Genomic DNA, 11763 nt, shown 5'->3' with positions numbered 1-11763 from the left:
TATGTGACAGTGAACAAGTTAAACTAACAGTTTCATTTGCATTTATTTATTTTAGACAGATTGTCTGTGAGAAGAAGGCAGTAGCCTGTTTGCACAGTGCCTGAGATTTAAAGAAAGGAGGGAGATATTAATGCAAATTATTGCAAATATGTGGAATGTTACTATCAAAATAAATCAGTGGGTAGTAAGATACTCTTCAGCTTGAAGATTTTATTTAAAAGCTTATTCAAGAATCAGGAAAGACTATCTAGAGCTTCATATGTTAATAGTTATACCTATATATGCTCTGCTTATAATTTGATATTTATATTTATTAAATTTTATAATTACTATTTATATGTAATACTGATACTATAAATAATAGCTTACACTTATTGGGCCATTAATTTTGACTTAGTTATTTTGCTAAGTACTATATAAGGGTTATCTCGACTTAAAAACAAACCAATGAGATGGTATTAATTGACCCAATTTTACAACTGAAGAAACTAGAGCTTAAAAATTTTGTGATGTGACCAAAATCAAAGGGCTGCTATGCTACATGGATAAGTTAACATTTGAATCCAGGTAGTGCAACTCAGAGCCATATTTATAACCATTATGCAACTTTTCAATATTAGTAATTAATATTAGTTTTTGGGTGCTTACAATCTGTCAGGCACTGGCTGAGTCCTTTACAAACATTTTATTGGATCCTCACAAACAGCCCTAAGGTGAGTGCTATCATTTCTAGTTTCCTAGGAGTAAGTGAAGGCTTAGAGATGTTCATGGTTTAAAAGGCTACCATGCTAATTGAGAACAAGAGCTCATGGACTTCTTACTGTTGCTCAAGGCCTCTCACGACATGAAAATTACTCCCCAGTAGACTAAGGAAATAGGCTCCAATGGCAGCTTCTTAGAATAAAATCAAAGTGGAACCTAACCTCCTCAGTCATGATCTAGAACTCTTTCTAGTATTCTGCCTGCCCCCATAAATCTCACCATCTTAGATTGGATTAAAAAAAAGTGGTGAGTTTTTCATAAATGAAACACACCAATATTCAAATATTACTTACATATGAAAACTATTATTGGTTGGCCCTGGATCAAAACCATACAACATAAACAGCTATTCATATTATTGGAATAATTTGAATATAGATTCTATATTACATGTAGTACACTAATTTCTGAATAATATTTCTGAGTAATATTTGTATTGTTATATAAGAAGATATCTTTGTTCTTAGGAGATACATGTAGTTATAAGTTGAAGTATCATCCTATCTAACTCTCAAATGGTTTTGGAGAAAAAATGTATACATGGGGAAAGAGATTGAGAGAAAGCATGATAAAGGAAATGTAGCAAACTGTAAACAGGGTGAGAAATTTAGTAAAGGCTATTTAATTTTTCATTGTATTCTTACAACTTTTCCATAGTTGTTAACTTTTGCTGGGAAACATACATCTGAGAAAATACTAAGAAATTTCTTCTTGTTTTAGGTTTTTCTTACATTGTGTCCCTCTAGCTGTGGATAATTGAGAATTAAAGCTTGATGTTAAAAATAAAATTTCTGAATAAATTACGATATTCTGAATAAATTATGGTTTTCTCCAAACATAATCAGAAATCTTGATTGTACAGTGGTACCTGGGTTTTCGAATGTAACCTGTTCCAGAAGACTCTGTGAGTTCTGAAATGTTCCAAAACCGAGGGATCAACAGCCGTCAGCGAGGCCTCAGGATCTTGCCCTCAGTGGAAGCTGTGGGGCCTGTTCCACTTCCGGGGCGGGTTCGAAAACAGAAGCATTTCCTTCCGGGTTTACGGCTTTCGTAAACCGGAATGTTTGTCAACGGAGATGTTCGAAGACCGAGGAACCACTGTATATTTAGAATTAGAAATTCTTTTATTTTAAACTTATAGTTCACTAAATTCTTACAAATTTCTTTCTATGTTTTAAAAACAATACTTATGTCGATGTTTTATGTACTTTCTTGAAAATACCTGGTGTAGTCTTATACACAGATATTTAGTACCGTGATGTACGATAGAATGCGTCTAATCTGTCCCTTCCCTCATTTGATGGATGAGGAAGCAGCTGTAGAGAAGTTAAATAACAAAAGACTGTACAACTGATCTCTGACAAAGCAAACACTCGAACTCCTGCTCTCCTGGTTTCCGCTTTACCATTTTGAATATGACTATAACTGAAAAAACAAAAACGGAAGTTCAGCTGCCTGCCACAAGGAAGGCCAAATTCCTGAGCAAACTCCTGAGGCACGTGCTGGTGCAAAAGGAAAAAGGTCTTATTTAGGAGCCATACGACTGGGAGAATGGCGGACTCCTGTCTCAAAGACCAATCTCAACTCCCTCCTTCTAAAAGATCACCCCTCTTCCTACTCAAGCCCACCAGTCTTATAGGAATAGGGAAGGGAGGGCTTTTTTTTCTTACCCAGTTATCTTGTTAGGTTTTGGTTACTGTGGGCCCTATCCATTCATATTTCTCGCTTTTGGTTCGCCCGCCCTGTCCATTCCTCTTTCTAGCCTTTGGCGGTGCTCATTGTAGGAACCTCCCCCTGCGGCACCTTGGCCAGTGGGGGAGACTCCCTGGCTCCGCAGGACTGAGTAACAGGACTGAATTACTTTAAGTTACTCAGTCCTTTCAAGTATCTTTTCCTTCCCTCCACCTTCTTTTTTTCCAATTCTTATTTGTATTGATGCATTTCTAATTAGGTTCTCAAAATAGATTAGTTAGAAAACGAATATTTATTAAACACCTATTATGTGCCAGGGATTATGCTGATTGCTGAGAATATAACAGTTCAAAAGACAGACATGAGTATTGTCCTCATACAGTTTAGAGCAGATTGCTACTTTGTTACAAGCATCGCCTGGGATTTTCATCTTGTTCCTAGGACCTATTGGTAGAAAGGCATTAAAATTCTTTGTTTTATACCTTTAGATTTTCCAGAAATGTTGTGCTCTGTTCTTGTCTTCAACTTTTCCATCTATATAGTGCACTTTACATACCGCTAGTTTCCCTAAATACTTTCAGATCCCTGTGCTAATCAGCAGTTGACCGGAGTTCTCTACTGGCCGCCAGCTGCTCAGGCATCGTTTGGGACCCTGCCTCACCGTGTGGGCTCACCGGCCTCTGAAACATGAAGGCTCAAACAAAGCAGGCATTCCTTGCTGTGCGTCCCTCTCTGTTCTGTCTCTTTTTTTCTTGAGGACTTAAGTCTTCTATGAACTTACTTACAGTAGAAGGATAATAGAAATCAGATAACACAAGGAGCTATGGGGTTATTGTTTTATAAGTTCTTTAACTTTCTCATGTAAAGATACTAGTCTTACAAGTCTCTTGGGCTATTTTGAGAATAAATGTGATGTGAGAAATTTTATGTACTTTTGTGTAGGCACTTAGTGACTTTTTTTTTTATATAATATGTCTTTATTGATTTCAGAAAGAGAAAGGAAGAGGGAGAGAGAGAGAGAGAAACATTAATGATAAGAGAGTCATTGATCGGCTGCCTCCTGCAGGTCCCCTGTTGGGGACTGAGCCTGCAACCCAGGGATGTGCCCTGACCAGGAATCGAACCTTGATCTCCTGGATCCTAGGTTGATGCTCAACTGCTGAGCCATGCCCGGCCGAGCCTTAGTCACTTTTTTAACTACCCAAGGAAATGTAAGTTGCTCTTTAATGTTAAATTATTATTATTATCAGAATAAAATTCAGTATTTTGTAATATAATGTTCTCATAATAGCATATATGTGTATGGATATAGATATGGATGATATAGATATAGATATAGATAGATATATCCCTGCAACCATCATTACAATTGAGAGTTTACCTCCTGTGCTTTTGTGACCCTTCTCTCCCACCCTCCGGGTCCTCAGGCAACCACTTGATATGATATCACTATAGATTAGTTTACATTTTCTTGAATTACATATAAGTGGATTTGTCCAATTTGTACTTCTTTTTTTTTTTTCTTTCTTCCTTCACTCAGCATAATTATTTTGTGACTTACCCATGCTGTTGCATGTATCAGTAGTTCATTTCTTTTTATTCCTGGGTAGTATTCTGTTCTATGGAGATGTCACCATTTGTTTATCCATTTGAGTTGTTGGACTTTTTGAACTTGAGGCAGTCTAATAGAAGTGGTATTCCTTTGTGGTTTTAATTTACACTCCCCGTGTGGGTTTGTTCGTGGACTTTTTCTTTTGTCCTCTTGGTCTCTGGCTATTCTCCTAAGATCACATGGTCTTGATTACTGCAGCTTTGTAAGTCTCGAGTCAGGTTGTATTAGTCTTCCAGCTTTGTTCTTTTTCAAAGTTGTTTTTGGAAAGGCTTGAGTCTTTGGAATTTTCAAATGTGTTTTAGAGTCATTTTGTCAATTTGTATCTAAAAGCCTGCTGGGATTTGTTTGGACTTTGTTGATGAATTTTGAGGAAAGTGACATCATAATTATATTAAGTCTTCCAACCCAGGAAAAAGGAATATCTCTACATTTATTTCAGTCTTCTTTAATTTCAGCAATGTTTTGTTGCTGTCAGTGCACATATCTTGCACATCTTTTTGGATTTATTCCTATGTATTTGATATTTTTCGAGGCTCTTGAAAATTTTATTTTTGTTTCAATTTGTGGTTGTTCATTGCTAGTATATACAAATACAGTTTCTTTTTGTATGTTGATCTTGTATACTGCATGCAGCCTTACTTAACTCAGCTATTAGTTCTTGTACGTTTTTTGGTCATTGTGTAGTATTTTTTTTTATATATAACACTGAATTTGATTTGTTACAACTTTATTTAGAAATTTTGCCTCTGTGCATGAGGACTATCGGTCTATAGTTTTCTTGTAATATCTTTGGCACTTTTTGGTATCAGGATAAAGCTAGAACTAGCTTCATAAAATGAGTAGGAAATGATTCCTCCTTGTCAAAATCTGAATAGTTTATATAAATTGGATATTTTCTCAAATATTTTATAGAATTTGGCAATAAATCCTGGAGTTTTATTGGGTGAATATTTAAACTACAAATTCAGTTTATTTAATATATTAGAGATCTTTCATTTATCATCAGAGTTGTCTAATTTAGTGACAGGTTGTTCATAATATTCTCTTGTTATTCTTTTAATGTTTGTAAAATATGAAGTGATGTTGCCTCTTATTCCTGATATTGGTGATTTGTGTCTTCTTTCTTTTTTTTGCTTGATGGATTTTTCTGTGTGTTTTGTGTGTTTGTTTTTCCTGTTTTCTCTTTCTTTGCTTTTTGTTGTGATTTTATTTCCTGTCTCTGCTTTGGATTTAATTTTCTCTTATCTTTCTTAAGGTCTTTGATTTTAGACTTTTCTTCTAATACACGCATGTAGTCCTATAAATTTAGCTTTAAGGTACAGCTTTAGCAGCATCCCACACATTTTGCTTATATTTTCATTTTTCTTCAGTTCAAAATTCTTTGTGATTTTTAAATTTTATTTTCTGTGACCCAGGGATATTTAGGAAGGTATTATTTAGTTTGCAAATATGTCTGATGTTCCAGATCTTTTGATCAGTGATTTCTAATTTAACTCCATTCAGAAAATATACTTTCTATTATGCAAATCCTTTTTAAATTATTTGCTTTCTGACCCAAAATATAGTCTCTCTTGGTGAATTTTCCAACTGTACTTAAAAAGAATGTGTATTTTGCTCTCATTGGGTGTAGTGTTATAATTGTCAGTTAGATAAAGTTGGTTGATGGTGTTGTGCAAGTCTCATATAACCTTAGTCTACTTGTCGTATCAGCTGTTGAGGGAGGGATATTAAACTCTCCATTTTAGTTCTTTCCTTGGTTTTGAGTAGTTTCCTCACATGGATGCGATGATTAGTACTCTAGAATTCTTGAGGGCCACCCCCTTCACGTCTGTGGTCTTTCTCTCTTCAGCTCTGCTCTTTAGTATTCTGTCCTGTGAACTCTACCACCTTCCCCCAAACACCTTAGGTCTGTCTCTCCAACTCAGGGAGGCTGCTTGGCCTTGCTTAGGTTCCCCCTTCCTGTGCTGAGGCTAGAAACTCTCAAGACAGTGAGCTGGGAAATTGTAGGGCTCACCTTGTTTGTTTTTCCTCTCTTAGGGATCTCTGTGTTTTGTTGTCTGAAGTCCAGTGTCTTGAAAACCATAGTTCCATTTATTTTATCTGGTGTTTTTGGTTATTTTATTTTGTAGATAGATGTTCTTAGATAGATGTTAGATAGATGTTATTATACCTTAGCCGGAATGCAAGTTCTCCCCTTATTTACTTTATTTTAGCAAAAATAGTTGATTGCTAGGTATGTGATCAGTTTTATAACTGTCTGATCAGTTATAAATTCAGAGTTGAAAAAGTCCTAATGTTATCAAGGAATTCAGAAACAAATAGAAAAACAGATACATCATTAATCATAATATATATTAAATACTGTTCAAACTCCCGTGTTAATGAACAAAATGATATGACACTAAATGTAATTAGTTCTAAGTTTCTAGGGGAAACAGTGACGTTTAAATTGGGTTTTGAAAGATGAGTGAATTTTGCCAGGTGGAAAAGGAGCACTTGGCATATGCCTTTTGTTATGTGATCGCTCGGCCAACCAGTTAGATTTCTTTAGTGCCTGCGTGAAGTTATGAGGAAACCACTGAGTACCTCTGTTTTAAACTGCTTTAGAACTTTGCTCATTGCTGGTGGGAATGCAACGTGGAATGCAAATGGTATACCCACTTTGGAAAACTATTTGGTAGTTTCTTCTAAAGATAATATACAACCCAAAAATCTACTCTTAGATATTTACTAAAGTGAAATGGAGATGTAGTTCACGGACATAAAAAAACAAAACAGAAACAACTGTTCTGGCCCTGGCCAGTGTGGCTCAGTTGATTGGAGCATCATCCTGTGCATGGAAGTGTTGTGGGTTCGATCCCTGGTCAGGGCACATACCCAGGTTGTGGGTTTGATCTTGGGTTGAGGTGTGTATGGGATACAACTGATCCATGTTTCTCTCTCACATCGATGTTTCTTCCTCTCTCTCTCTCTCCCTTCTCTCTGAAATCCATAAAGACATATCCTCGGGTAAGGATTAAAAAACAAATTATTCTGAATGTTTGTAGCATATAAAAGTATCTATAGTATATCCATACAGTAAACCATTATTCAGTAATAAAAAAAGAGCAAATTACTGATACATGTAACAACATGGATAAATCTTAAGTATATTATGCTGAAAGAAGCCAGACTCAAAAGGCTATGCATTGTATGATTCCATTTGTATGACATTTAGGAGTAGGCAGACTGTAGGGATAAAAATCAGACTGTGATTTGTAGACATTGACTATAGAAGGATAAATAACATTTTTATGTGTGCCTGTGTGTGATGGAACTGTTCTTGATTGTATTGGCAGTTACACAACTATGTAGAAAAAAGTTAACATAGCAGACGCTTACCTTTAGAAGGAGTGGATTATGAGGTTGACCCCTGAATGGCATATGAGAACTTGAATGGTAAATAGTCCTTACACAAATATAAAACTTTGTAAATGATAGGAGTGGCTCACTGTGCCCAGGCTGTACAAACAATATAGTTTATGCTAAACTATTATCAGTTTTCCTTCTGGGAGTCTGGAATTACGGCACGTGCTAGGCAGAGGATGCCTTAGTGACCAGCCCCAAATAGCAGCTTTGGGAGCTAAGTCTCTCATGAGCTTCCCTAGACAAACATTTCACACGTGTTCTCACAAACTCATAGCTGGAGAAATTAAACACACACTGTGTGATTCCACAGGGAGAGGACTACTGGCAACTTGTGCCTGGTTTTCTCCAGACTTTGCTCCATGTGCTGGGTTTGCCTCACATCCTTTTGCTGTAAGAAATCATAGGCATGAGGATGACGATATGCTGAGTGTTGAGCCCTCCCAGTGAATCATTGAATCGGAAGGTAATCTTAGTGGTCCCAACATAACATTATTGTGCATTTATCAAAACTCATAAAATTGAATGAGTTATGCCTCAAAAAACCCCATATATAATGTTTTAATTGTGTTTAAAAAGAAAAAGAACCAGATGTTGGTAGGTTTCTTAAAGTTGCAACCTACTTATGATTACATGAAAATTATGAAGTAATTTTGGCACAGAATGATCATGGATTTTGGCTTTATATATTTGAAAATCAGCCTTTTAATTGGAAGTTTTTTGTTTTCTTTTACCTAAACCTTAGTATTCTCAGTTCTTAAATGGCATATTAATTCCTGTCTTGCCTGTGAAATGTAGAAAAGCTGGACACATCTTTCTCTTTTCTCATGCTCTCTGGCTCATGCTCTGCCCATCTTATCTGTTTAGTGAGTTCCTATTTATCTTTTGAAACCCATCTGGAACAGAACTCCCTCTATGTACTTCAGCAGCCTTTGTCGTTTTCTTAGAAGCATTACCTGCTACGTTATTTCCTTGCTCATATGTGTTACGACATTTGATAAATACATGTATGAAAGCGCTTGTTGCAACCTCTGGGGTTCCCTGGGTGACATTTGGAACTGGCCCCCGTGCCCGGAGGGAAGGGGAGACTGAAGAACGACACAGATGACTCCAGGTTGGCAGGTGGCAATTTTAATAAGGGAGCTTACATATGAGGCTTGTCTCGGGCAACCGCTAGATGATACATCTCTTCCCACCCACCTGCTAGAATGTTGAGTTTCTATGTAAGCCTTAAGGGGGTTCAATCATGTGAACAGTCCAGATGGCCTCAGAAACACAGAACGCTCTCAAGGTTGCGCCCTTGAAGTCGCTCCTGTGTGGGAACAGCACCAGACCATACATTGCAAGGATATGGGATGAGGAAAGGAGCTTCTGCTTGCTGGGGTCCAGCTCTTGGGACAGTGGCGGTTATATCCTCTTGATAACCTCCTCCAAATATCACTTATATCCAGCGCTGCACATTTTCTTTCCCCCCTATAGAAAGGCACTTGGAGAGTGGAAGACCATACTCACTCATTTTAGTATTCTCAGTCCCCTGGTACTTGGCATATACTGGGGTTTCAGAATTTGATTTCTGAATAAAGAAAAGAACATTGACATGAAAATTATGGATGTTTGTTTTGTACATTCTTACACTCTTCTTTCTTCCCCCTCTCCCTCTCTCTAGCATGAGAGGTTTGGGTGGAACTATTCTAAGTTGAATTGGAAACACAGGCATATGCTCTGTATCCAGGGAAGAAATTTATTATACTCAAAGTAGTTTTGGCATTTTACATTATGCTTTGCCATCCTCACAACTCCTTTTGGGCAGTGATGTAGATATGCCTCAGTGGTGTCTTTCTCTCAGCAACTGGATAGGCTTTTGCCAGCTTATTGGACGCTGGTCTTACCTGGGCTCCTTTGTCTCCGTGCATATGTATTGCCTTCACAGTTTTCTCTAGAAATTCAGAATCGATATCCTAGATCCTTTTCTTTTCTAAACTGACCAGCTTCCTCCAGTCTCAGTTTCTGTTAACTGAGAGTAACTTGGATTATCTTTTATTCAGTAAATCACACGAAGGTACAAATAGGAGCAATTAAATAAATTTAACTAAGTTGTATTTGCAATTTTAACAGCAGAATTTATTAATCAAATTAAATTTCTAGGTTGCAAAGTTTGTGGAGGCTTTCCATTAATCCAACTTCTTTTATCCTTTGGACATTTTGGAGTAAAATAGAAATAATCATCTTTGTTATCAGACAGTATTCCTATTTCCTTGTCATGCATTTCTTCTTTTTGCATACTTCTTTCAGACCTCTCTCACCCCTGCAAATACACCAGACCATGCAGCACTGGTTCTCAACTTGGTCTACAGGTCGGAATTTGGAACCTTAAAATCCTGTTGCCGGGTCACACTCACAGAAACTTATTTGGTCTGAGACTTGGCTGTTTATTTGCATTAAAATCTCTGTAGGTGATCTTTTTTTATCCTAACAAATTTATACTGTAGTATCCATTCTCTCACTGGCATTGTTGCAAAATGGCATTTTGTGCTAATCGAGTGGGTGCTTTCATGTATTTATTCTCTCATCCGTTGCAATGGTGATATTATAGTGTCAGTGCAAAGTCTAAGCTTCCTATAAAGTTTAATTTTATGATCTTTTACCTTATAATTATGACTCTTCCTGTGTTGCATTGTCTTTTCTATACTATAACCCTCCATAAAAAGATGAAAAGAACTTAGAATAGATTTTGCTTTCCACCTAATTATCTTTTTCAGACTTCGAAGATATGTGCCTTTTTACTTACAGGTACTTTAAATGCATGATCTAAAAACCCCGGAAATTCTATATGATATAATTAGAAAATTAAAGGGAACTATACTTTTTGATGTAGCTTAATGAACTGAATAACTTTTTAAGGTAATAGGAGTTACTCTGAGACATAGTTTAAGGATTTAAAATAAAGTATGACACAGTATATTTTATGGACTTGAAATTTCCTTTTATTTTTAAAGGTTCTTTCTATTTTTTACATAGATCACTTGCTATTTATTAAATATCAAGTTCAGTGTATATATTGCAAGCCTCATTTGGAAATTTTAATTTTCTGATGGATTTTCCACATTTTTAGTCCTTGGGATATTTGCCTGACATGTGTTAAGTAGTATGAAAACTTGGTAACAGCTAATTGAGGAAGCATAGTTATATGATAATGAAAAGAATTTCAGCAGGTTTTTGTTTTTTGTTTTTTGCTTGTAGAGCTGTCATTATAGTAGGAGTGTGTTAAATATACATTTGAAAAAACAATGTAGAGATAAAAGGATTTATGCCTTTCATATACCTTTTTAAGGAAGTATTGCTCTTCCAGAATAAGGTCAGGATAGGTCTCTGATCAGTATCAGAAGAAGGGGGGATCTATTTTCAAACTTTTTTAGAATTCAATTGTTTTTGAGAGCACACTATCTGTGGAGTATCGATCGTCGGGGTCCCGTAGTTAGTCAAAGGCTATCTCCTTTGACTCACCCTTAGTGTGGTGTCATCCTCCCTCGTGTGATAGATTGTTACAATCTCAGGCAGTGTAATTACACACTAGCCAAGTGGGTCATTTATTTCTTTACCTTCACCATTTACCAAAAATCTCCTTTATCTTTGGGAGCCAGATCTTTCTTTTGCAGTAAAAGCAAAATAATGGCACATAAAACATTAGATATAAGAACTAAGCACCATAAAATTATTAAGAGAATAACTTTAAAAAAGCAAACTGTTACATCTCTTATTATTAATTCTGTGACAAATATATGTAAAACACTTAGAATAGCATTTGGCACATAGTTAACATACATGTGTTAATTATTATCATCATCATCAATAAGTTAAAGTATTCACTATTTTAGGGAAATAAAACATAGAAGCACTTTCTTTGTTTTACTCTGTTATACCCAAAAAAGCTTAAGGTCATCTTTTAAAACATTAATTTTAGTGTTCTGAGGAAGCATACTATGAACATATCTTTTAAAATTTTAAGCCACATTCCTTGGGAACTTAATTTTAAAAATTTTAATTTATAAAATTCTAATAATTTAATAAACATTTTAAATTTAAGAACTTTAGATTAATACTGTTCTTTAGCTTAACATATAAATGCAATATTAAATGTTTCTACATATCAGAAATGTCATACATAAGTAAAATTATAATCCATAGAAATTATTACTAAAAAATTTATTCGTATGACCTAGAAGCATTTTAGCATAATTATTAAATATAAAGAAAAATTATGTGTTTTCATTTAAAGCACACAATATTAAGCT

At 35.7% G+C, this 11763-nt stretch overlaps 1 protein-coding gene across 2 annotated transcripts in view; it reads left to right on the top strand.

Moving 5' to 3' along the window:
• Positions 1-11763, top strand: part of LRBA (LPS responsive beige-like anchor protein) — a 504599-nt gene that overhangs the window by 223215 nt on the left and 269621 nt on the right. The gene's annotated exons all lie outside the window — the stretch shown is intronic.

Source organism: Miniopterus schreibersii (assembly GCF_964146895.1).
Source record: "Miniopterus schreibersii genome assembly, chromosome: 4".
Lineage (NCBI taxonomy): Eukaryota > Metazoa > Chordata > Mammalia > Chiroptera > Miniopteridae > Miniopterus > Miniopterus schreibersii.
This window is presented reverse-complemented; position numbering and strand designations above follow the sequence as displayed.